Below are 24,382 nucleotides of genomic sequence, written 5' to 3'. Positions count from 1 at the left end.
CCTCGGCCAGCACGCCGGCCGCCCCCTCCATCTTCACCACTCCCCGCAGCACGGCGGCTCCCTTCCGCTCCAGCGCCATTCCCGCCACATCGCTAGGCGCCTCCGCCCCGGCCTCCGGCCGTACCAGGGCCAGTACCACTCCGGCCGAGGGTGCCAGCCCACCTGCCCCGAGCGCCAGTGTGCCGCCCCCGCACCCCACCACCACGGGGACTCCTCCCAGTGACACCTCTAGCCAGCCTGTCGCCACGGGGGCGCCCTCTCCGCCGTCGGTCACATCCTCCGCCACGCCCAGCAGCACACTCTATGCTCCCGCGTCCACCACCTCCACTCCCGTGGCCACCAATAGCCCGACCGCGTCCACGGGGGTGCCTCGCTCCCCTCCACCTGCCCCCAGCACAGAGCCCGCCTCCGCCTCCACCCCGAACACCAGCCCTCTGCCCACCGACACGACCACACTCCCCACCACCCACACCACTGCCGGCCCCTCGCCTCCCGCCAGCACGCCCACCCCGCTCCACCACGCAGGTCGCCACTCCCAGGGACACCGCAGCCCCGGCCACCTCCCTCACGGCCACTCTGCCCTCTGCCGCCGCCGCACACACCACCGGGGCTGCTAGCACCCTCCTGGTGACCACGCCCAGGCCCACCGCACGGCCCAGCGCTCCGGCCCTCACCTCTTCCACCATCTACTCCAGCGGGGGCACCCTCACTTCCGCATTCACCTCACCCCTCCCGGCCTCCGCCACGCTGCACACATCCACGACTCTCCCTCCCTCCTCGGTCAGGACGGGAGCCCCCAGCTCCACGCCCGCCACCACCGAGGCCGCATCCACCGGCCCCGCGGCTCCATCCACCACCGCCCCCTCCGCCGTGGCCCTCGGCTCCACACTCGCTCTGGCCAGCACCTCAGCCACCCCCGCCCCCGCCCCCGCCCCCGCGGCCACGGCCACGCCCACGGCCACCCCCGCCACCGGGATCATCTCCTCCGGCCCCACCACCCACCGCACACACAGCACCTTCCCTGTCCAGGCAACCTCGGCCAGCACGCCGGCCGCCCCCTCCATCTTCACCACTCCCCGCAGCACGGCGGCTCCCTTCCGCTCCAGCGCCATTCCCGCCACATCGCTAGGCGCCTCCGCCCCGGCCTCCGGCCGTACCAGGGCCAGTACCACTCCGGCCGAGGGTGCCAGCCCACCTGCCCCGAGCGCCAGTGTGCCGCCCCCGCACCCCACCACCACGGGGACTCCTCCCAGTGACACCTCTAGCCAGCCTGTCGCCACGGGGGCGCCCTCTCCGCCGTCGGTCACATCCTCCGCCACGCCCAGCAGCACACTCTATGCTCCCGCGTCCACCACCTCCACTCCCGTGGCCACCAATAGCCCGACCGCGTCCACGGGGGTGCCTCGCTCCCCTCCACCTGCCCCCAGCACAGAGCCCGCCTCCGCCTCCACCCCGAACACCAGCCCTCTGCCCACCGACACGACCACACTCCCCACCACCCACACCACTGCCGGCCCCTCGCCTCCCGCCAGCACGCCCACCCGCTCCACCACGCAGGTCGCCACTCCCAGGGACACCGCAGCCCCGGCCACCTCCCTCACGGCCACTCTGCCCTCTGCCGCCGCCGCACACACCACCGGGGCTGCTAGCACCCTCCTGGTGACCACGCCCAGGCCCACCGCACGGCCCAGCGCTCCGGCCCTCACCTCTTCCACCATCTACTCCAGCGGGGGCACCCTCACTTCCGCATTCACCTCACCCCTCCCGGCCTCCGCCACGCTGCACACATCCACGACTCTCCCTCCCTCCTCGGTCAGGACGGGAGCCCCCAGCTCCACGCCCGCCACCACCGAGGCCGCATCCACCGGCCCCGCGGCTCCATCCACCACCGCCCCCTCCGCCGTGGCCCTCGGCTCCACACTCGCTCTGGCCAGCACCTCAGCCACCCCCGCCCCCGCCCCCGCCCCCGCGGCCACGGCCACGCCCACGGCCACCCCCGCCACCGGGATCATCTCCTCCGGCCCCACCACCCACCGCACACACAGCACCTTCCCTGTCCAGGCAACCTCGGCCAGCACGCCGGCCGCCCCCTCCATCTTCACCACTCCCCGCAGCACGGCGGCTCCCTTCCGCTCCAGCGCCATTCCCGCCACATCGCTAGGCGCCTCCGCCCCGGCCTCCGGCCGTACCAGGGCCAGTACCACTCCGGCCGAGGGTGCCAGCCCACCTGCCCCGAGCGCCAGTGTGCCGCCCCCGCACCCCACCACCACGGGGACTCCTCCCAGTGACACCTCTAGCCAGCCTGTCGCCACGGGGGCGCCCTCTCCGCCGTCGGTCACATCCTCCGCCACGCCCAGCAGCACACTCTATGCTCCCGCGTCCACCACCTCCACTCCCGTGGCCACCAATAGCCCGACCGCGTCCACGGGGGTGCCTCGCTCCCCTCCACCTGCCCCCAGCACAGAGCCCGCCTCCGCCTCCACCCCGAACACCAGCCCTCTGCCCACCGACACGACCACACTCCCCACCACCCACACCACTGCCGGCCCCTCGCCTCCCGCCAGCACGCCCACCCGCTCCACCACGCAGGTCGCCACTCCCAGGGACACCGCAGCCCCGGCCACCTCCCTCACGGCCACTCTGCCCTCTGCCGCCGCCGCACACACCACCGGGGCTGCTAGCACCCTCCTGGTGACCACGCCCAGGCCCACCGCACGGCCCAGCGCTCCGGCCCTCACCTCTTCCACCATCTACTCCAGCGGGGGCACCCTCACTTCCGCATTCACCTCACCCCTCCCGGCCTCCGCCACGCTGCACACATCCACGACTCTCCCTCCCTCCTCGGTCAGGACGGGAGCCCCCAGCTCCACGCCCGCCACCACCGAGGCCGCATCCACCGGCCCCGCGGCTCCATCCACCACCGCCCCCTCCGCCGTGGCCCTCGGCTCCACACTCGCTCTGGCCAGCACCTCAGCCACCCCCACCCCCACGGCCACGGCCACGCCCACGGGCCACCCCCGCCACCGGGATCATCTCCTCCGGCCCCACCACCCACCGCACACACAGCACCTTCCCTGTCCAGGCAACCTCGGCCAGCACGCCGGCCGCCCCCTCCATCTTCACCACTCCCCGCAGCACGGCGGCTCCCTTCCGCTCCAGCGCCATTCCCGCCACATCGCTAGGCGCCTCCGCCCCGGCCTCCGGCCGTACCAGGGCCAGTACCACTCCGGCCGAGGGTGCCAGCCCACCTGCCCCGAGCGCCAGTGTGCCGCCCCCGCACCCCACCACCACGGGGACTCCTCCCAGTGACACCTCTAGCCAGCCTGTCGCCACGGGGGTGCCCTCTCCGCCGTCGGTCACATCCTCCGCCACGCCCAGCAGCACACTCTATGCTCCCGCGTCCACCACCTCCACTCCCGTGGCCACCAATAGCCCGACCGCGTCCACGGGGGTGCCTCGCTCCCCTCCACCTGCCCCCAGCACAGAGCCCGCCTCCGCCTCCACCCCGAACACCAGCCCTCTGCCCACCGACACGACCACACTCCCCACCACCCACACCACTGCCGGCCCCTCGCCTCCCGCCAGCACGCCCACCCGCTCCACCACGCAGGTCGCCACTCCCAGGGACACCGCAGCCCCGGCCACCTCCCTCACGGCCACTCTGCCCTCTGCCGCCGCCGCACACACCACCGGGGCTGCTAGCACCCTCCTGGTGACCACGCCCAGGCCCACCGCACGGCCCAGCGCTCCGGCCCTCACCTCTTCCACCATCTACTCCAGCGGGGCACCCTCACTTCCGCATTCACCTCACCCCTCCCGGCCTCCGCCACGCTGCACACATCCACGACTCTCCCTCCCTCCTCGGTCAGGACGGGAGCCCCCAGCTCCACGCCCGCCACCACCGAGGCCGCATCCCCCGGCCCCGCGGCTCCATCCACCACCGCCCCTCCGCCGTGGCCCTCGGCTCCACACTCCGCTCTGGCCAGCACCTCAGCCACCCCCAGCCCCCGCCCCCGCCCCCGCGGCCACGGCCACGGCCCACGGCCACCCCCGCCACCGGGATCATCTCCTCCGGCCCCACCACCCACCGCACACACAGCACCTTCCCTGTCCAGGCAACCTCGGCCAGCACGCCGGCCGCCCCCTCCATCTTCACCACTCCCCGCAGCACGGCGGCTCCCTTCCGCTCCAGCGCCATTCCCGCCACATCGCTAGGCGCCTCCGCCCCGGCCTCCGGCCGTACCAGGGCCAGTACCACTCCGGCCGAGGGGTGCCAGCCCACCTGCCCCGAGCGCCAGTGTGCCGCCCCCGCACCCCACCACCACGGGGACTCCTCCCAGTGACACCTCTAGCCAGCCTGTCGCCACGGGGGCGCCCTCTCCGCCGTCGGTCACATCCTCCGCCACGCCCAGCAGCACACTCTATGCTCCCGCGTCCACCACCTCCACTCCCGTGGCCACCAATAGCCCGACCGCGTCCACGGGGGTGCCTCGCTCCCCTCCACCTGCCCCCAGCACAGAGCCCGCCTCCGCCTCCACCCCGAACACCAGCCCTCTGCCCACCGACACGACCACACTCCCCACCACCCACACCACTGCCGGCCCCTCGCCTCCCGCCAGCACGCCCACCCGCTCCACCACGCAGGTCGCCACTCCCAGGGACACCGCAGCCCCGGCCACCTCCCTCACGGCCACTCTGCCCTCTGCCGCCGCCGCACACACCACCGGGGCTGCTAGCACCCTCCTGGTGACCACGCCCAGGCCCACCGCACGGCCCAGCGCTCCGGCCCTCACCTCTTCCACCATCTACTCCAGCGGGGGCACCCTCACTTCCGCATTCACCTCACCCCTCCCGGCCTCCGCCACGCTGCACACATCCACGACTCTCCCTCCCTCCTCGGTCAGGACGGGAGCCCCCAGCTCCACGCCCGCCACCACCGAGGCCGCATCCACCGGCCCCGCGGCTCCATCCACCACCGCCCCCCTCCGCCGTGGCCCTCGGCTCCACACTCGCTCTGGCCAGCACCTCAGCCACCCCCGCCCCCGCCCCCGCCCCCGCGGCCACGGCCACGCCCACCGGCCACCCCCGCCACCGGGATCATCTCCTCCGGCCCCACCACCCACCGCACACACAGCACCTTCCCTGTCCAGGCAACCTCGGCCAGCACGCCGGCCGCCCCCTCCATCTTCACCACTCCCCGCAGCACGGCGGCTCCCTTCCGCTCCAGCGCCATTCCCGCCACATCGCTAGGCGCCTCCGCCCCGGCCTCCGGCCGTACCAGGGCCAGTACCACTCCGGCCGAGGGTGCCAGCCCACCTGCCCCGAGCGCCAGTGTGCCGCCCCCGCACCCCACCACCACGGGGACTCCTCCCAGTGACACCTCTAGCCAGCCTGTCGCCACGGGGGGCGCCCTCTCCGCCGTCGGTCACATCCTCCGCCACGCCCAGCAGCACACTCTATGCTCCCGCGTCCACCACCTCCACTCCCGTGGCCACCAATAGCCCGACCGCGTCCACGGGGGTGCCTCGCTCCCCTCCACCTGCCCCCAGCACAGAGCCCGCCTCCGCCTCCACCCCGAACACCAGCCCTCTGCCCACCGACACGACCACACTCCCCACCACCCACACCACCGCCGGCCCCTCGCCTCCCGCCAGCACGCCCACCCGCTCCACCACGCAGGTCGCCACTCCCAGGGACACCGCAGCCCCGGCCACCTCCCTCACGGCCACTCTGCCCTCTGCCGCCGCCGCACACACCACCGGGGCTGCTAGCACCCTCCTGGTGACCACGCCCAGGCCCACCGCACGGCCCAGCGCTCCGGCCCTCACCTCTTCCACCATCTACTCCAGCGGGGGCACCCTCACTTCCGCATTCACCTCACCCCTCCCGGCCTCCGCCACGCTGCACACATCCACGACTCTCCCTCCCTCCTCGGTCAGGACGGGAGCCCCCAGCTCCACGCCCGCCACCACCGAGGCCGCATCCCCGGCCCCGCGGCTCCATCCACCACCGCCCCCTCCGCCGTGGCCCTCGGCTCCACACTCGCTCTGGCCAGCACCTCAGCCACCCCCGCCCCCGCCCCCGCCCCCGCGGCCACGGCCACGCCCACGGCCACCCCCGCCACCGGGATCATCTCCTCCGGCCCCACCACCCACCGCACACACAGCACCTTCCCTGTCCAGGCAACCTCGGCCAGCACGCCGGCCGCCCCCTCCATCTTCACCACTCCCCGCAGCACGGCGGCTCCCTTCCGCTCCAGCGCCATTCCCGCCACATCGCTAGGCGCCTCCGCCCCGGCCTCCGGCCGTACCAGGGCCAGTACCACTCCGGCCGAGGGTGCCAGCCCACCTGCCCCGAGCGCCAGTGTGCCGCCCCCGCACCCCACCACCACGGGGACTCCTCCCAGTGACACCTCTAGCCAGCCTGTCGCCACGGGGGTGCCCTCTCCGCCGTCGGTCACATCCTCCGCCACGCCAGCAGCACACTCTATGCTCCCGCGTCCACCACCTCCACTCCCGTGGCCACCAATAGCCCGACCGCGTCCACGGGGTGCCTCGCTCCCTCCACCTGCCCCCAGCACAGAGCCCGCCTCCGCCTCCACCCCGAACACCAGCCCTCTGCCCACCGACACGACCACACTCCCCACCACCCACACCACTGCCGGCCCCTCGCCTCCCGCCAGCACGCCCACCCGCTCCACCACGCAGGTCGCCACTCCCAGGGACACCGCAGCCCCGGCCACCTCCCTCACGGCCACTCTGCCCTCTGCCGCCGCCGCACACACCACCGGGGCTGCTAGCACCCTCCTGGTGACCACGCCCAGGCCCACCGCACGGCCCAGCGCTCCGGCCCTCACCTCTTCCACCATCTACTCCAGCGGGGGCACCCTCACTTCCGCATTCACCTCACCCCTCCTGGCCTCCGCCACGCTGCACACATCCACGACTCTCCCTCCCTCCTCGGTCAGGACGGGAGCCCCCAGCTCCACGCCCGCCACCACCGAGGCCGAATCCACCGGCCCCGCGGCTCCATCCACCACCGCCCCCTCCGCCGTGGCCCTCGGCTCCACACTCGCTCTGGCCAGCACCTCAGCCACCCCCACCCCCACGGCCACGGCCACGCCCACGGCCACCCCCGCCACCGGGGATCATCTCCTCCGGCCCCACCACCCACCGCACACACAGCACCTTCCCTGTCCAGGCAACCTCGGCCAGCACGCCGGCCGCCCCCTCCATCTTCACCACTCCCCGCAGCACGGCGGCTCCCTTCCGCTCCAGCGCCATTCCCGCCACATCGCTAGGCGCCTCCGCCCCGGCCTCCGGCCGTACCAGGGCCAGTACCACTCCGGCCGAGGGTGCCAGCCCACCTGCCCCCGAGCGCCAGTGTGCCGCCCCCCGCACCCCACCACCACGGGGACTCCTCCCAGTGACACCTCTAGCCAGCCTGTCGCCACGGGGGTGCCCTCTCCGCCGTCGGTCACATCCTCCGCCACGCCCAGCAGCACACTCTATGCTCCCGCGTCCACCACCTCCACTCCCGTGGCCACCAATAGCCTGACCGCGTCCACGGGGGTGCCTCGCTCCCCTCCACCTGCCCCCAGCACAGAGCCCGCCTCCGCCTCCACCCCGAACACCAGCCCTCTGCCCACCGACACGACCACACTCCCCACCACCCACACCACTGCCGGCCCCTCGCCTCCCGCCAGCACGCCCACCCGCTCCACCACGCAGGTCGCCACTCCCAGGGACACCGCAGCCCCGGCCACCTCCCTCACGGCCACTCTGCCCTCTGCCGCCGCCGCACACACCCACCGGGGCTGCTAGCACCCTCCTGGTGACCACGCCCAGGGCCCACCGCACGGCCCAGCGCTCCGGCCCTCACCTCTTCCACCATCTACTCCAGCGGGGGCACCCTCACTTCCGCATTCACCTCACCCCTCCCGGCCTCCGCCACGCTGCACACATCCACGACTCTCCCTCCCTCCTCGGTCAGGACGGGAGCCCCCAGCTCCACGCCCGCCACCACCGAGGCCGCATCCCCCGGCCCCGCGGCTCCATCCACCACCGCCCCCTCCGCCGTGGCCCTCGGCTCCACACTCGCTCTGGCCAGCACCTCAGCCACCCCCGCCCCCGCCCCCGCCCCCGCGGCCACGGCCACGCCCACGGCCACCCCCGCCACCGGGATCATCTCCTCCGGCCCCACCACCCACCGCACACACAGCACCTTCCCTGTCCAGGCAACCTCGGCCAGCACGCCGGCCGCCCCCTCCATCTTCACCACTCCCCGCAGCACGGCGGCTCCCTTCCGCTCCAGCGCCATTCCCGCCACATCGCTAGGCGCCTCCGCCCCGGCCTCCGGCCGTACCAGGGCCAGTACCACTCCGGCCGAGGGTGCCAGCCCACCTGCCCCGAGCGCCAGTGTGCCGCCCCCGCACCCCACCACCACGGGGACTCCTCCCAGTGACACCTCTAGCCAGCCTGTCGCCACGGGGGTGCCCTCTCCGCCGTCGGTCACATCCTCCGCCACGCCCAGCAGCACACTCTATGCTCCCGCGTCCACCACCTCCACTCCCGTGGCCACCAATAGCCCGACCGCGTCCACGGGGGTGCCTCGCTCCCCTCCACCTGCCCCCAGCACAGAGCCCGCCTCCGCCTCCACCCCGAACACCAGCCCTCTGCCCACCGACACGACCACACTCCCCACCACCCACACCACCGCCGGCCCCTCGCCTCCCGCCAGCACGCCCACCCGCTCCACCACGCAGGTCGCCACTCCCAGGGACACCGCAGCCCCGGCCACCTCCCTCACGGCCACTCTGCCCTCTGCCGCCGCCGCACACACCACCGGGGCTGCTAGCACCCTCCTGGTGACCACGCCCAGGCCCACCGCACGGCCCAGCGCTCCGGCCCTCACCTCTTCCACCATCTACTCCAGCGGGGGCACCCTCACTTCCGCATTCACCTCACCCCTCCCGGCCTCCGCCACGCTGCACACATCCACGACTCTCCCTCCCTCCTCGGTCAGGACGGGAGCCCCCAGCTCCACGCCCGCCACCACCGAGGCCGCATCCCCCGGCCCCGCGGCTCCATCCACCACCGCCCCCTCCGCCGTGGCCCTCGGCTCCACACTCGCTCTGGCCAGCACCTCAGCCACCCCCGCCCCCGCCCCCGCCCCCGCGGCCACGGCCACGCCCACGGCCACCCCCGCCACCGGGATCATCTCCTCCGGCCCCACCACCCACCGCACACACAGCACCTTCCCTGTCCAGGCAACCTCGGCCAGCACGCCGGCCGCCCCCTCCATCTTCACCACTCCCCGCAGCACGGCGGCTCCCTTCCGCTCCAGCGCCATTCCCGCCACATCGCTAGGCGCCTCCGCCCCGGCCTCCGGCCGTACCAGGGCCAGTACCACTCCGGCCGAGGGTGCCAGCCCACCTGCCCCGAGCGCCAGTGTGCCGCCCCCGCACCCCACCACCACGGGGACTCCTCCCAGTGACACCTCTAGCCAGCCTGTCGCCACGGGGGTGCCCTCTCCGCCGTCGGTCACATCCTCCGCCACGCCCAGCAGCACACTCTATGCTCCCGCGTCCACCACCCTCCACTCCCGTGGCCACCAATAGCCCGACCGCGTCCACGGGGGTGCCTCGCTCCCCTCCACCTGCCCCCAGCACAGAGCCCGCCTCCGCCTCCACCCCGAACACCAGCCCTCTGCCCACCGACACGACCACACTCCCCACCACCCACACCACCGCCGGCCCCTCGCCTCCCGCCAGCACGCCCACCCGCTCCACCACGCAGGTCGCCACTCCCAGGGACACCGCAGCCCCGGCCACCTCCCTCACGGCCACTCTGCCCTCTGCCGCCGCCGCACACACCACCGGGCTGCTAGCACCCTCCTGGTGACCACGCCCAGGCCCACCGCACGGCCCAGCGCTCCGGCCCTCACCTCTTCCACCATCTACTCCAGCGGGGGCACCCTCACTTCCGCATTCACCTCACCCCTCCCGGCCTCCGCCACGCTGCACACATCCACGACTCTCCCTCCCTCCTCGGTCAGGACGGGAGCCCCCAGCTCCACGCCCGCCACCACCGAGGCCGCATCCACCGGCCCCGCGGCTCCATCCACCACCGCCCCCTCCGCCGTGGCCCTCGGCTCCACACTCGCTCTGGCCAGCACCTCAGCCACCCCCGCCCCCGCCCCCGCCCCCGCGGCCACGGCCACGCCCACGGCCACCCCCGCCACCGGGATCATCTCCTCCGGCCCCACCACCCACCGCACACACAGCACCTTCCCTGTCCAGGCAACCTCGGCCAGCACGCCGGCCGCCCCCTCCATCTTCACCACTCCCCGCAGCACGGCGGCTCCCTTCCGCTCTAGCACCATTCCCGCCACATCGCTAGGCGCCTCCGCCCCGGCCTCCGGCCGTACCAGGGCCAGTACCACTCCGGCCGAGGGTGCCAGCCCACCTGCCCCGAGCGCCAGTGTGCCGCCCCCGCACCCCACCACCACGGGGACTCCTCCCAGTGACACCTCTAGCCAGCCTGTCGCCACGGGGGTGCCCTCTCCGCCGTCGGTCACATCCTCCGCCACGCCCAGCAGCACACTCTATGCTCCCGCGTCCACCACCTCCACTCCCGTGGCCACCAATAGCCCGACCGCGTCCACGGGGGTGCCTCGCTCCCCTCCACCTGCCCCCAGCACAGAGCCCGCCTCCGCCTCCACCACGAACACCAGCCCTCTGCCCACCGACACGACCACACTCCCCACCACCCACACCACTGCCGGCCCCTCGCCTCCCGCCAGCACGCCCACCCGCTCCACCACGCAGGTCGCCACTCCCAGGGACACCGCAGCCCCGGCCACCTCCCTCACGGCCACTCTGCCCTCTGCCGCCGCCGCACACACCACCGGGGCTGCTAGCACCCTCCTGGTGACCACGCCCAGGCCCACCGCACGGCCCAGCGCTCCGGCCCTCACCTCTTCCACCATCTACTCCAGCGGGGGCACCCTCACTTCCGCATTCACCTCACCCCTCCCGGCCTCCGCCACGCTGCACACATCCACGACTCTCCCTCCCTCCTCGGTCAGGACGGGAGCCCCCAGTTCCACGCCCGCCACCACCGAGGCCGCATCCCCCGGCCCCGCGGCTCCATCCACCACCGCCCCCTCCGCCGTGGCCCTCGGCTCCACACTCGCTCTGGCCAGCACCTCAGCCACCCCCGCCCCCGCCCCCGCCCCCGCGGCCACGGCCACGCCCACGGCCACCCCCGCCACCGGGATCATCTCCTCCGGCCCCACCACCCACCGCACACACAGCACCTTCCCTGTCCAGGCAACCTCGGCCAGCACGCCGGCCGCCCCCTCCATCTTCACCACTCCCCGCAGCACGGCGGCTCCCTTCCGCTCCAGCGCCATTCCCGCCACATCGCTAGGCGCCTCCGCCCCGGCCTCCGGCCGTACCAGGGCCAGTACCACTCCGGCCGAGGGTGCCAGCCCACCTGCCCCGAGCGCCAGTGTGCCGCCCCCGCACCCCACCACCACGGGGACTCCTCCCAGTGACACCTCTAGCCAGCCTGTCGCCACGGGGGTGCCCTCTCCGCCGTCGGTCACATCCTCCGCCACGCCCAGCAGCACACTCTATGCTCCCGCGTCCACCACCTCCACTCCCGTGGCCACCAATAGCCCGACCGCGTCCACGGGGGTGCCTCGCTCCCCTCCACCTGCCCCCAGCACAGAGCCCGCCTCCGCCTCCACCCCGAACACCAGCCCTCTGCCCACCGACACGACCACACTCCCCACCACCCACACCACCGCCGGCCCCTCGCCTCCCGCCAGCACGCCCACCCGCTCCACCACGCAGGTCGCCACTCCCAGGGACACCGCAGCCCCGGCCACCTCCCTCACGGCCACTCTGCCCTCTGCCGCCGCCGCACACACCACCGGGGCTGCTAGCACCCTCCTGGTGACCACGCCCAGGCCCACCGCACGGCCCAGCGCTCCGGCCCTCACCTCTTCCACCATCTACTCCAGCGGGGGCACCCTCACTTCCGCATTCACCTCACCCCTCCCGGCCTCTGCCACGCTGCACACATCCACGACTCTCCCTCCCTCCTCGGTCAGGACGGGAGCCCCCAGCTCCACGCCCGCCACCACCGAGGCCGCATCCCCCGGCCCCGCGGCTCCATCCACCACCGCCCCCTCCGCCGTGGCCCTCGGCTCCACACTCGCTCTGGCCAGCACCTCAGCCACCCCCGCCCCCGCCCCCGCCCCCGCGGCCACGGCCACGCCCACGGCCACCCCCGCCACCGGGATCATCTCCTCCGGCCCCACCACCCACCGCACACACAGCACCTTCCCTGTCCAGGCAACCTCGGCCAGCACGCCGGCCGCCCCCTCCATCTTCACCACTCCCCGCAGCACGGCGGCTCCCTTCCGCTCCAGCGCCATTCCCGCCACATCGCTAGGCGCCTCCGCCCCGGCCTCCGGCCGTACCAGGGCCAGTACCACTCCGGCCGAGGGTGCCAGCCCACCTGCCCCGAGCGCCAGTGTGCCGCCCCCGCACCCCACCACCACGGGGACTCCTCCCAGTGACACCTCTAGCCAGCCTGTCGCCACGGGGGTGCCCTCTCCGCCGTCGGTCACATCCTCCGCCACGCCCAGCAGCACACTCTATGCTCCCGCGTCCACCACCTCCACTCCCGTGGCCACCAATAGCCCGACCGCGTCCACGGGGGTGCCTCGCTCCCCTCCACCTGCCCCCAGCACAGAGCCCGCCTCCGCCTCCACCCCGAACACCAGCCCTCTGCCCACCGACACGACCACACTCCCCACCACCCACACCACCGCCGGCCCCTCGCCTCCCGCCAGCACGCCCACCCGCTCCACCACGCAGGTCGCCACTCCCAGGGACACCGCAGCCCCGGCCACCTCCCTCACGGCCACTCTGCCCTCTGCCGCCGCCGCACACACCACCGGGGCTGCTAGCACCCTCCTGGTGACCACGCCCAGGCCCACCGCACGGCCCAGCGCTCCGGCCCTCACCTCTTCCACCATCTACTCCAGCGGGGGCACCCTCACTTCCGCATTCACCTCACCCCTCCCGGCCTCCGCCACGCTGCACACATCCACGACTCTCCCTCCCTCCTCGGTCAGGACGGGAGCCCCCAGCTCCACGCCCGCCACCACCGAGGCCGCATCCACCGGCCCCGCGGCTCCATCCACCACCGCCCCCTCCGCCGTGGCCCTCGGCTCCACACTCGCTCTGGCCAGCACCTCAGCCACCCCCGCCCCCGCCCCCGCCCCCGCGGCCACGGCCACGCCCACGGCCACCCCCGCCACCGGGATCATCTCCTCCGGCCCCACCACCCACCGCACACACAGCACCTTCCCTGTCCAGGCAACCTCGGCCAGCACGCCGGCCGCCCCCTCCATCTTCACCACTCCCCGCAGCACGGCGGCTCCCTTCCGCTCCAGCGCCATTCCCGCCACATCGCTAGGCGCCTCCGCCCCGGCCTCCGGCCGTACCAGGGCCAGTACCACTCCGGCCGAGGGTGCCAGCCCACCTGCCCCGAGCGCCAGTGTGCCGCCCCCGCACCCCACCACCACGGGGACTCCTCCCAGTGACACCTCTAGCCAGCCTGTCGCCACGGGGGTGCCCTCTCCGCCGTCGGTCACATCCTCCGCCACGCCCAGCAGCACACTCTATGCTCCCGCGTCCACCACCTCCACTCCCGTGGCCACCAATAGCCCGACCGCGTCCACGGGGGTGCCTCGCTCCCCTCCACCTGCCCCCAGCACAGAGCCCGCCTCCGCCTCCACCCCGAACACCAGCCCTCTGCCCACCGACACGACCACACTCCCCACCACCCACACCACCGCCGGCCCCTCGCCTCCCGCCAGCACGCCCACCCGCTCCACCACGCAGGTCGCCACTCCCAGGGACACCGCAGCCCCGGCCACCTCCCTCACGGCCACTCTGCCCTCTGCCGCCGCCGCACACACCACCGGGGCTGCTAGCACCCTCCTGGTGACCACGCCCAGGCCCACCGCACGGCCCAGCGCTCCGGCCCTCACCTCTTCCACCATCTACTCCAGCGGGGGCACCCTCACTTCCGCATTCACCTCACCCCTCCCGGCCTCCGCCACGCTGCACACATCCACGACTCTCCCTCCCTCCTCGGTCAGGACGGGAGCCCCCAGCTCCACGCCCGCCACCACCGAGGCCGCATCCCCCGGCCCCGCGGCTCCATCCACCACCGCCCCCTCCGCCGTGGCCCTCGGCTCCACACTCGCTCTGGCCAGCACCTCAGCCACCCCCGCCCCCGCCCCCGCCCCCGCGGCCACGGCCACGCCCACGGCCACCCCCGCCACCGGGATCATCTCCTCTGGCCCCACCACCCACCGCACACACAGCACCTTCCCTGTCCAGGCACCCTCGGCCAGCACGCCGGCCGCCCCCTCCATCTTCACCACTCCCCGCAGCACGGCGGCTCCCTTCCGCTCCAGCGCCATTCCCGCCACATCGCTAGGCGCCTCCGCCCCGGCCTCCGGCCGTACCAGGGCCAGTACCACTCCGGCCGAGGGTGCCAGCCCACCTGCCCCGAGCGCCAGTGTGCCGCCCCCGCACCCCACCACCACGGGGACTCCTCCCAGTGACACCTCTAGCCAGCCTGTCGCCACGGGGGTGCCCTCTCCGCCGTCGGTCACATCCTCCGCCACGCCCAGCAGCACACTCTATGCTCCCGCGTCCACCACCTCCACTCCCGTGGCCACCAATAGCCCGACCGCGTCCACGGGGGTGCCTCGCTCCCCTCCACCTGCCCCCAGCACAGAGCCCGCCTCCGCCTCCACCCCGAACACCAGCCCTCTGCCCACCGACACGACCACACTCCCCACCACCCACACCACCGCCGGCCCCTCGCCTCCCGCCAGCACGCCCACCCGCTCCACCACGCAGGTCGCCACTCCCAGGGACACCGCAGCCCCGGCCAACTCCCTCACGGCCACTCTGCCCTCTGCCGCCGCCGCACACACCACCGGGGCTGCTAGCACCCTCCTGGTGACCACGCCCAGGCCCACCGCACGGCCCAGCGCTCCGGCCCTCACCTCTTCCACCATCTACTCCAGCGGGGGCACCCTCACTTCCGCATTCACCTCACCCCTCCCGGCCTCCGCCACGCTGCACACATCCACGACTCTCCCTCCCTCCTCGGTCAGGACGGGAGCCCCCAGCTCCACGCCCGCCACCACCGAGGCCGCATCCCCCGGCCCCGCGGCTCCATCCACCACCGCCCCCTCCGCCGTGGCCCTCGGCTCCACACTCGCTCTGGCCAGCACCTCAGCCACCCCCGCCCCCGCCCCCGCCCCCGCGGCCACGGCCACGCCCACGGCCACCCCCGCCACCGGGATCATCTCCTCCGGCCCCACCACCCACCGCACACACAGCACCTTCCCTGTCCAGGCAACCTCGGCCAGCACGCCGGCCGCCCCCTCCATCTTCACCACTCCCCGCAGCACGGCGGCTCCCTTCCGCTCCAGTGCCATTCCCGCCACATCGCTAGGCGCCTCCGCCCCGGCCTCCGGCCGTACCAGGGCCAGTACCACTCCGGCCGAGGGTGCCAGCCCACCTGCCCCGAGCGCCAGTGTGCCGCCCCCGCACCCCACCACCACGGGGACTCCTCCCAGTGACACCTCTAGCCAGCCTGTCGCCACGGGGGTGCCCTCTCCGCCGTCGGTCACATCCTCCGCCACGCCCAGCAGCACACTCTATGCTCCCGCGTCCACCACCTCCACTCCCGTGGCCACCAATAGCCCGACCGCGTCCACGGGGGTGCCTCGCTCCCCTCCACCTGCCCCCAGCACAGAGCCCGCCTCCGCCTCCACCCCGAACACCAGCCCTCTGCCCACCGACACGACCACACTCCCCACCACCCACACCACCGCCGGCCCCTCGCCTCCCGCCAGCACGCCCACCCGCTCCACCACGCAGGTCGCCACTCCCAGGGACACCGCAGCCCCGGCCACCTCCCTCACGGACACTCTGCCCTCTGCCGCCGCCGCACACACCACCGGGGCTGCTAGCACCCTCCTGGTGACCACGCCCAGGCCCACCGCATGGCCCAGCGCTCCGGCCCTCACCTCTTCCACCATCTACTCCAGCGGGGGCACCCTCACTTCCGCATTCACCTCACCCCTCCCGGCCTCCGCCACGCTGCACACATCCACGACTCTCCCTCCCTCCTCGGTCAGGACGGGAGCCCCCAGCTCCACGCCCGCCACCACCGAGGCCGCATCCCCCGGCCCCGCGGCTCCATCCACCACCGCCCCCTCCGCCGTGGCCCTCGGCTCCACACTCGCTCTGGCCAGCACCTCAGCCACCCCCGCCCCCGCCCCCGCCCCCGCGGCCACGGCCACGCCCACGGCCACCCCCGCCACCGGGATCATCTCCTCCGGCCCCACCACCCACCGCACACACAGCACCTTCCCTGTCCAGGCAACCTCGGCCAGCACGCCGGCCGCCCCCTCCATCTTCACCACTCCCCGCAGCACGGCGGCTCCCTTCCGCTCCAGCGCCATTCCCGCCACATCGCTAGGCGCCTCCGCCCCGGCCTCCGGCCGTACCAGGGCCGGTACCACTCCGGCCGAGGGTGCCAGCCCACCTGCCCCGAGCGCCAGTGTGCCGCCCCCGCACCCCACCACCACGGGGACTCCTCCCAGTGACACCTCTAGCCAGCCTGTCGCCACGGGGGCGCCCTCTCCGCCGTCGGTCACATCCTCCGCCACGCCCAGCAGCACACTCTATGCTCCCGCGTCCACCACCTCCACTCCCGTGGCCACCAATAGCCCGACCGCGTCCACGGGGGTGCCTCGCTCCCCTCCACCTGCCCCCAGCACAGAGCCCGCCTCCGCCTCCACCCCGAACACCAGCCCTCTGCCCACCGACACGACCACACTCCCCACCACCCACACCACCGCCGGCCCCTCGCCTCCCGCCAGCACGCCCACCCGCTCCACCACGCAGGTCGCCACTCCCAGGGACACCGCAGCCCCGGCCACCTCCCTCACGGCCACTCTGCCCTCTGCTGCCGCCGCACACACCACCGGGGCTGCTAGCACCCTCCTGGTGACCACGCCCAGGCCCACCGCACGGCCCAGCGCTCCGGCCCTCACCTCTTCCACCATCTACTCCAGCGGGGGCACCCTCACTTCCGCATTCACCTCACCCCTCCCGGCCTCCGCCACGCTGCACACATCCACGACTCTCCCTCCCTCCTCGGTCAGGACGGGAGCCCCCAGCTCCACGCCCGCCACCACCGAGGCCGCATCCCCCGGCCCCGCGGCTCCATCCACCACCGCCCCCTCCGCCGTGGCCCTCGGCTCCACACTCGCTCTGGCCAGCACCTCAGCCACCCCCGCCCCCGCCCCCGCCCCCGCGGCCACGGCCACGCCCACGGCCACCCCCGCCACCGGGATCATCTCCTCCGGCCCCACCACCCACCGCACACACAGCACCTTCCCTGTCCAGGCAACCTCGGCCAGCACGCCGGCCGCCCCCTCCATCTTCACCACTCCCCGCAGCACGGCGGCTCCCTTCCGCTCCAGCGCCATTCCCGCCACATCGCTAGGCGCCTCCGCCCCGGCCTCCGGCCGTACCAGGGCCAGTACCACTCCGGCCGAGGGTGCCAGCCCACCTGCCCCGAGCGCCAGTGTGCCGCCCCCGCACCCCACCACCACGGGGACTCCTCCCAGTGACACCTCTAGCCAGCCTGTCGCCACGGGGGCGCCCTCTCCGCCGTCGGTCACATCCTCCGCCACGCCCAGCAGCACACTCTATGCTCCCGCGTCCACCACCTCCACTCCCGTGGCCACCAATAGCCCGACCGCGTCCACGGGGGTGCCTCGCTCCCCTCCACCTGCCCCCAGCACAGAGCCCGCCTCCGCCTCCACCCCGAACACCAGCCCTCTGCCCACCGACACGACCACACTCCCCACCACCCACACCACCGCCGGCCCCTCGCCTCCCGCCAGCACGCCCACCCGCTCCACCACGCAGGTCGCCACTCCCAGGGACACCGCAGCCCCGGCCACCTCCCTCACGGCCACTCTGCCCTCTGCCGCCGCCGCACACACCACCGGGGCTGCTAGCACCCTCCTGGTGACCACGCCCAGGCCCACCGCACGGCCCAGCGCTCCGGCCCTCACCTCTTCCACCATCTACTCCAGCGGGGGCACCCTCACTTCCGCATTCACCTCACCCCTCCCGGCCTCCGCCACGCTGCACACATCCACGACTCTCCCTCCCTCCTCGGTCAGGACGGGAGCCCCCAGCTCCACGCCCGCCACCACCGAGGCCGCATCCACCGGCCCCGCGGCTCCATCCACCACCGCCCCCTCCGCCGTGGCCCTCGGCTCCACACTCGCTCTGGCCAGCACCTCAGCCACCCCCGCCCCCGCCCCCGCCCCCGCGGCCACGGCCACGCCCACGGCCACCCCCGCCACCGGGATCATCTCCTCCGGCCCCACCACCCACCGCACACACAGCACCTTCCCTGTCCAGGCAACCTCGGCCAGCACGCCGGCCGCCCCCTCCATCTTCACCACTCCCCGCAGCACGGCGGCTCCCTTCCGCTCCAGCGCCATTCCCGCCACATCGCTAGGCGCCTCCGCCCCGGCCTCCGGCCGTACCAGGGCCAGTACCACTCCGGCCGAGGGTGCCAGCCCACCTGCCCCGAGCGCCAGTGTGCCGCCCCCGCACCCCACCACCACGGGGACTCCTCCCAGTGACACCTCTAGCCAGCCTGTCGCCACGGGGGCGCCCTCTCCGCCGTCGGTCACATCCTCCGCCACGCCCAGCAGCACACTCTATGCTCCCGCGTCCACCACCTCCACTCCCGTGGCCACCAATAGCCCGACCGCGTCCACGGGGGTGCCTCGCTCCCCTCCACCTGCCCCCAGCACAGAGCCCGCCTCCGCCTCCACCCCGAACACCAGCCCTCTGCCCACCGACACGACCACACTCCCCACCACCCACACCACCGCCGGCCCCTCGCCTCCCGCCAGCACGCCCACCCGCTCCACCACGCAGGTCGCCACTCCCAGGGACACCGCAGCCCCGGCCACCTCCCTCACGGCCACTCTGCCCTCTGCCGCCGCCGCACACACCACCGGGGCTGCTAGCACCCTCCTGGTGACCACGCCCAGGCCCACCGCACGGCCCAGCGCTCCGGCCCTCACCTCTTCCACCATCTACTCCAGCGGGGGCACCCTCACTTCCGCATTCACCTCACCCCTCCCGGCCTCCGCCACGCTGCACACATCCACGACTCTCCCTCCCTCCTCGGTCAGGACGGGAGCCCCCAGCTCCACGCCCGCCACCACCGAGGCCGCATCCACCGGCCCCGCGGCTCCATCCACCACCGCCCCCTCCGCCGTGGCCCTCGGCTCCACACTCGCTCTGGCCAGCACCTCAGCCACCCCCGCCCCCGCCCCCGCCCCCGCGGCCACGGCCACGCCCACGGCCACCCCCGCCACCGGGATCATCTCCTCCGGCCCCACCACCCACCGCACACACAGCACCTTCCCTGTCCAGGCAACCTCGGCCAGCACGCCGGCCGCCCCCTCCATCTTCACCACTCCCCGCAGCACGGCGGCTCCCTTCCGCTCCAGCGCCATTCCCGCCACATCGCTAGGCGCCTCCGCCCCGGCCTCCGGCCGTACCAGGGCCAGTACCACTCTGGCCGAGGGTGCCAGCCCACCTGCCCCGAGCGCCAGTGTGCCGCCCCCGCACCCCACCACCACGGGGACTCCTCCCAGTGACACCTCTAGCCAGCCTGTCGCCACGGGGGCGCCCTCTCCGCCGTCGGTCACATCCTCCGCCACGCCCAGCAGCACACTCTATGCTCCCGCGTCCACCACCTCCACTCCCGTGGCCACCAATAGCCCGACCGCGTCCACGGGGGTGCCTCGCTCCCCTCCACCTGCCCCCAGCACAGAGCCCGCCTCCGCCTCCACCCCGAACACCAGCCCTCTGCCCACCGACACGACCACACTCCCCACCACCCACACCACCGCCGGCCCCTCGCCTCCCGCCAGCACGCCCACCCGCTCCACCACGCAGGTCGCCACTCCCAGGGACACCGCAGCCCCGGCCACCTCCCTCACGGCCACTCTGCCCTCTGCCGCCGCCGCACACACCACCGGGGCTGCTAGCACCCTCCTGGTGACCACGCCCAGGCCCACAGCACGGCCCAGCGCTCCGGCCCTCACCTCTTCCACCATCTACTCCAGCGGGGGCACCCTCACTTCCGCATTCACCTCACCCCTCCCGGCCTCCGCCACGCTGCACACATCCACGACTCTCCCTCCCTCCTCGGTCAGGACGGGAGCCCCCAGCTCCACGCCCGCCACCACCGAGGCCGCATCCCCCGGCCCCGCGGCTCCATCCACCACCGCCCCCTCCGCCGTGGCCCTCGGCTCCACACTCGCTCTGGCCAGCACCTCAGCCACCCCCGCCCCCGCCCCCGCCCCCGCGGCCACGGCCACGCCCACGGCCACCCCCGCCACCGGGATCATCTCCTCCGGCCCCACCACCCACCGCACACACAGCACCTTCCCTGTCCAGGCAACCTCGGCCAGCACGCCGGCCGCCCCCTCCATCTTCACCACTCCCCGCAGCACGGCGGCTCCCTTCCGCTCCAGCGCCATTCCCGCCACATCGCTAGGCACCTCCGCCCCGGCCTCCGGCCGTACCAGGGCCAGTACCACTCCGGCCGAGGGTGCCAGCCCACCTGCCCCGAGCGCCAGTGTGCCGCCCCCGCACCCCACCACCACGGGGACTCCTCCCAGTGACACCTCTAGCCAGCCTGTCCCCACGGGGGCGCCCTCTCCGCCGTCGGTCACATCCTCCGCCACGCCCAGCAGCACACTCTATGCTCCCGCGTCCACCACCTCCACTCCCGTGGCCACCAATAGCCCGACCGCGTCCACGGGGGTGCCTCGCTCCCCTCCACCTGCCCCCAGCACAGAGCCCGCCTCCGCCTCCACCCCGAACACCAGCCCTCTGCCCACCGACACGACCACACTCCCCACCACCCACACCACCGCCGGCCCCTCGCCTCCCGCCAGCACGCCCACCCGCTCCACCACGCAGGTCGCCACTCCCAGGGACACCGCAGCCCCGGCCACCTCCCTCACGGCCACTCTGCCCTCTGCCGCCGCCGCACACACCACCGGGGCTGCTAGCACCCTCCTGGTGACCACGCCCAGGCCCACCGCACGGCCCAGCGCTCCGGCCCTCACCTCTTCCACCATCTACTCCAGCGGGGGCACCCTCACTTCCGCATTCACCTCACCCCTCCCGGCCTCCGCCACGCTGCACACATCCACGACTCTCCCTCCCTCCTCGGTCAGGACGGGAGCCCCCAGCTCCACGCCCGCCACCACCGAGGCCGCATCCCCCGGCCCCGCGGCTCCATCCACCACCGCCCCCTCCGCCGTGGCCCTCGGCTCCACACTCGCTCTGGCCAGCACCTCAGCCACCCCCGCCCCCGCCCCCGCCCCCGCGGCCACGGCCACGCCCACGGCCACCCCCGCCACCGGGATCATCTCCTCCGGCCCCACCACCCACCGCACACACAGCACCTTCCCTGTCCAGGCAACCTCGGCCAGCACGCCGGCCGCCCCCTCCATCTTCACCACTCCCCGCAGCACGGCGGCTCCCTTCCGCTCCAGCGCCATTCCCGCCACATCGCTAGGCGCCTCCGCCCCGGCCTCCGGCCGTACCAGGGCCAGTACCACTCCGGCCGAGGGTGCCAGCCCACCTGCCCCGAGCGCCAGTGTGCCGCCCCCGCACCCCACCACCACGGGGACTCCTCCCAGTGACACCTCTAGCCAGCCTGTCGCCACGGGGGCGCCCTCTCCGCCGTCGGTCACATCCTCCGCCACGCCCAGCAGCACACTCTATGCTCCCGCGTCCACCACCTCCACTCCCGTGGCCACCAATAGCCCGACCGCGTCCACGGGGGTGCCTCGCTCCCCTCCACCTGCCCCCAGCACAGAGCCCGCCTCCGCCTCCACCCCGAACACCAGCCCTCTGCCCACCGACACGACCACACTCCCCACCACCCACACCACCGCCGGCCCCTCGCCTCCCGCCAGCACGCCCACCCGCTCCACCACGCAGGTCGCCACTCCCAGGGACACCGCAGCCCCGGCCACCTCCCTCACGGCCACTCTGCCCTCTGCCGCCGCCGCACACACCACCGGGGCTGCTAGCACCCTCCTGGTGACCACGCCCAGGCCCACCGCACGGCCCAGCGCTCCGGCCCTCACCTCTTCCACCATCTACTCCAGCGGGGGCACCCTCACTTCCGCATTCACCTCACCCCTCCCGGCCTCCGCCACGCTGCACACATCCACGACTCTCCCTCCCTCCTCGGTCAGGACGGGAGCCCCCAGCTCCACGCCCGCCACCACCGAGGCCGCATCCCCCGGCCCCGCGGCTCCATCCACCACCGCCCCCTCCGCCGTGGCCCTCGGCTCCACACTCGCTCTGGCCAGCACCTCAGCCACACCCGCCCCCGCCCCCGCCCCCGCGGCCACGGCCACGCCCACGGCCACCCCCGCCACCGGGATCATCTCCTCCGGCCCCACCACCCACCGCACACACAGCACCTTCCCTGTCCAGGCAACCTCGGACAGCACGCCGGCCGCCCCCTCCATCTTCACCACTCCCCGCAGCACGGCGGCTCCCTTCCGCTCCAGCGCCATTCCCGCCACATCGCTAGGCGCCTCCGCCCCGGCCTCCGGCCGTACCAGGGCCAGTACCACTCCGGCCGAGGGTGCCAGCCCACCTGCCCCGAGCGCCAGTGTGCCGCCCCCGCACCCCACCACCACGGGGACTCCTCCCAGTGACACCTCTAGCCAGCCTGTCGCCACGGGGGTGCCCTCTCCGCCGTCGGTCACATCCTCCGCCACGCCCAGCAGCACACTCTATGCTCCCGCGTCCACCACCTCCACTCCCGTGGCCACCAATAGCCCGACCGCGTCCACGGGGGTGCCTCGCTCCCCTCCACCTGCCCCCAGCACAGAGCCCGCCTCCGCCTCCACCCCGAACACCAGCCCTCTGCCCACCGACACGACCACACTCCCCACCACCCACAGCATTGGCAGCCCTTCACTTCCCACCAGGTATACCTTGTTATTGTCCCCTAAGGTACCTTCATTCACTCATACCACAAGCACAGATTCATGCTCCAGTTCCACCAGCAATAGAAATTGCCTATCCACGTTTACCCTCAATATCGTTTCTCCCTATGCCACTTCTCTTCTTTCACCTCCTACCCGTTCTGTCCTCACTTCCTCGACAGCAATCACCGGTCTGACAGACACTTCAAATTTAACCACCTCAATCACAGCCCCTCTGCCCTTGCTCTCCACTGCAGAAACCAACCAGTCTGATAGCATTCACTTGGTGACCACAGTCATCCCCACAAAACACCAAAGTGCTCTGAACATCACCTCTTCAACCACCTCGTTTCCTGGGAACATTTCCAGGTCGGCTTTCACTGCATCTGTTTCTAGCTCCACTATTGTGCAGACATCCACGACTGTACCTGCCTCCTCTGACAGTATAGAAGTGTCTACCCTGTCACCAGCCTCAATCCAGTCCACATTCATGAATTCTGCTGGTTCTCCCACCTCCAAGGCCGACCTCAGCTGGACACTTTCCCTGTCTGGCACCTCCCCCCTCCACCACAGATAATATCCCATCTTCTCCCCCTACCCATAATACAGGAACAACCTCTAATATCGTGACAACCTTGGCCACTAGGCCCAGTGAGACACCTGTGTTCTCTAACATCCAAAGTACAGCAACTCCCTTCCTCTCTACCAGCATTCCAGGTCCATCTTTAGGTCGTTCTCTCATGCCTAGCAGCAGTACCTGGACCACTCAGGCAGACAATACCACCTCATATGCAATTAGCATGTCTAATTCAATGCAGGAAACCGCTGAAAGCACTTTGGCACCCACCAGCACTGATCTATACCTGTATCAGTCCAGTTCCATGGGACTGTCCTCCGCTGCAGCTTCTAAAGAAACAGCCACGATGAGGGACACAACCCTGCTTGCTTCATCCACTTTGAGAACCACAGTTACTCCTATCAGTACCCTTTCTGTAGAGTCTCTGACAACAGACATTACTTCTGTTTCTCCCATCACATCCTCAGCCACTCAAACAAGTACAGTCCATTTTCAGACATCTCCAGTCTCTATGCCAGTGACCAGTAGTTCCTTGACAGCATCCAGTTCGCCTGTATCATTTCCATCTTTCCCAACCACAGAACCAGTACCCACTGAACCCACAGCCTCCACCCATCTGTT

Source organism: Bubalus kerabau, chromosome 23 (assembly GCF_029407905.1).
Source record: "Bubalus kerabau isolate K-KA32 ecotype Philippines breed swamp buffalo chromosome 23, PCC_UOA_SB_1v2, whole genome shotgun sequence".
In the NCBI taxonomy this organism is placed as follows: Eukaryota; Metazoa; Chordata; class Mammalia; order Artiodactyla; family Bovidae; genus Bubalus; species Bubalus kerabau.
The sequence above is the reverse complement of the archived record's forward strand: the minus strand, read 5'-3'. Positions refer to the sequence as shown.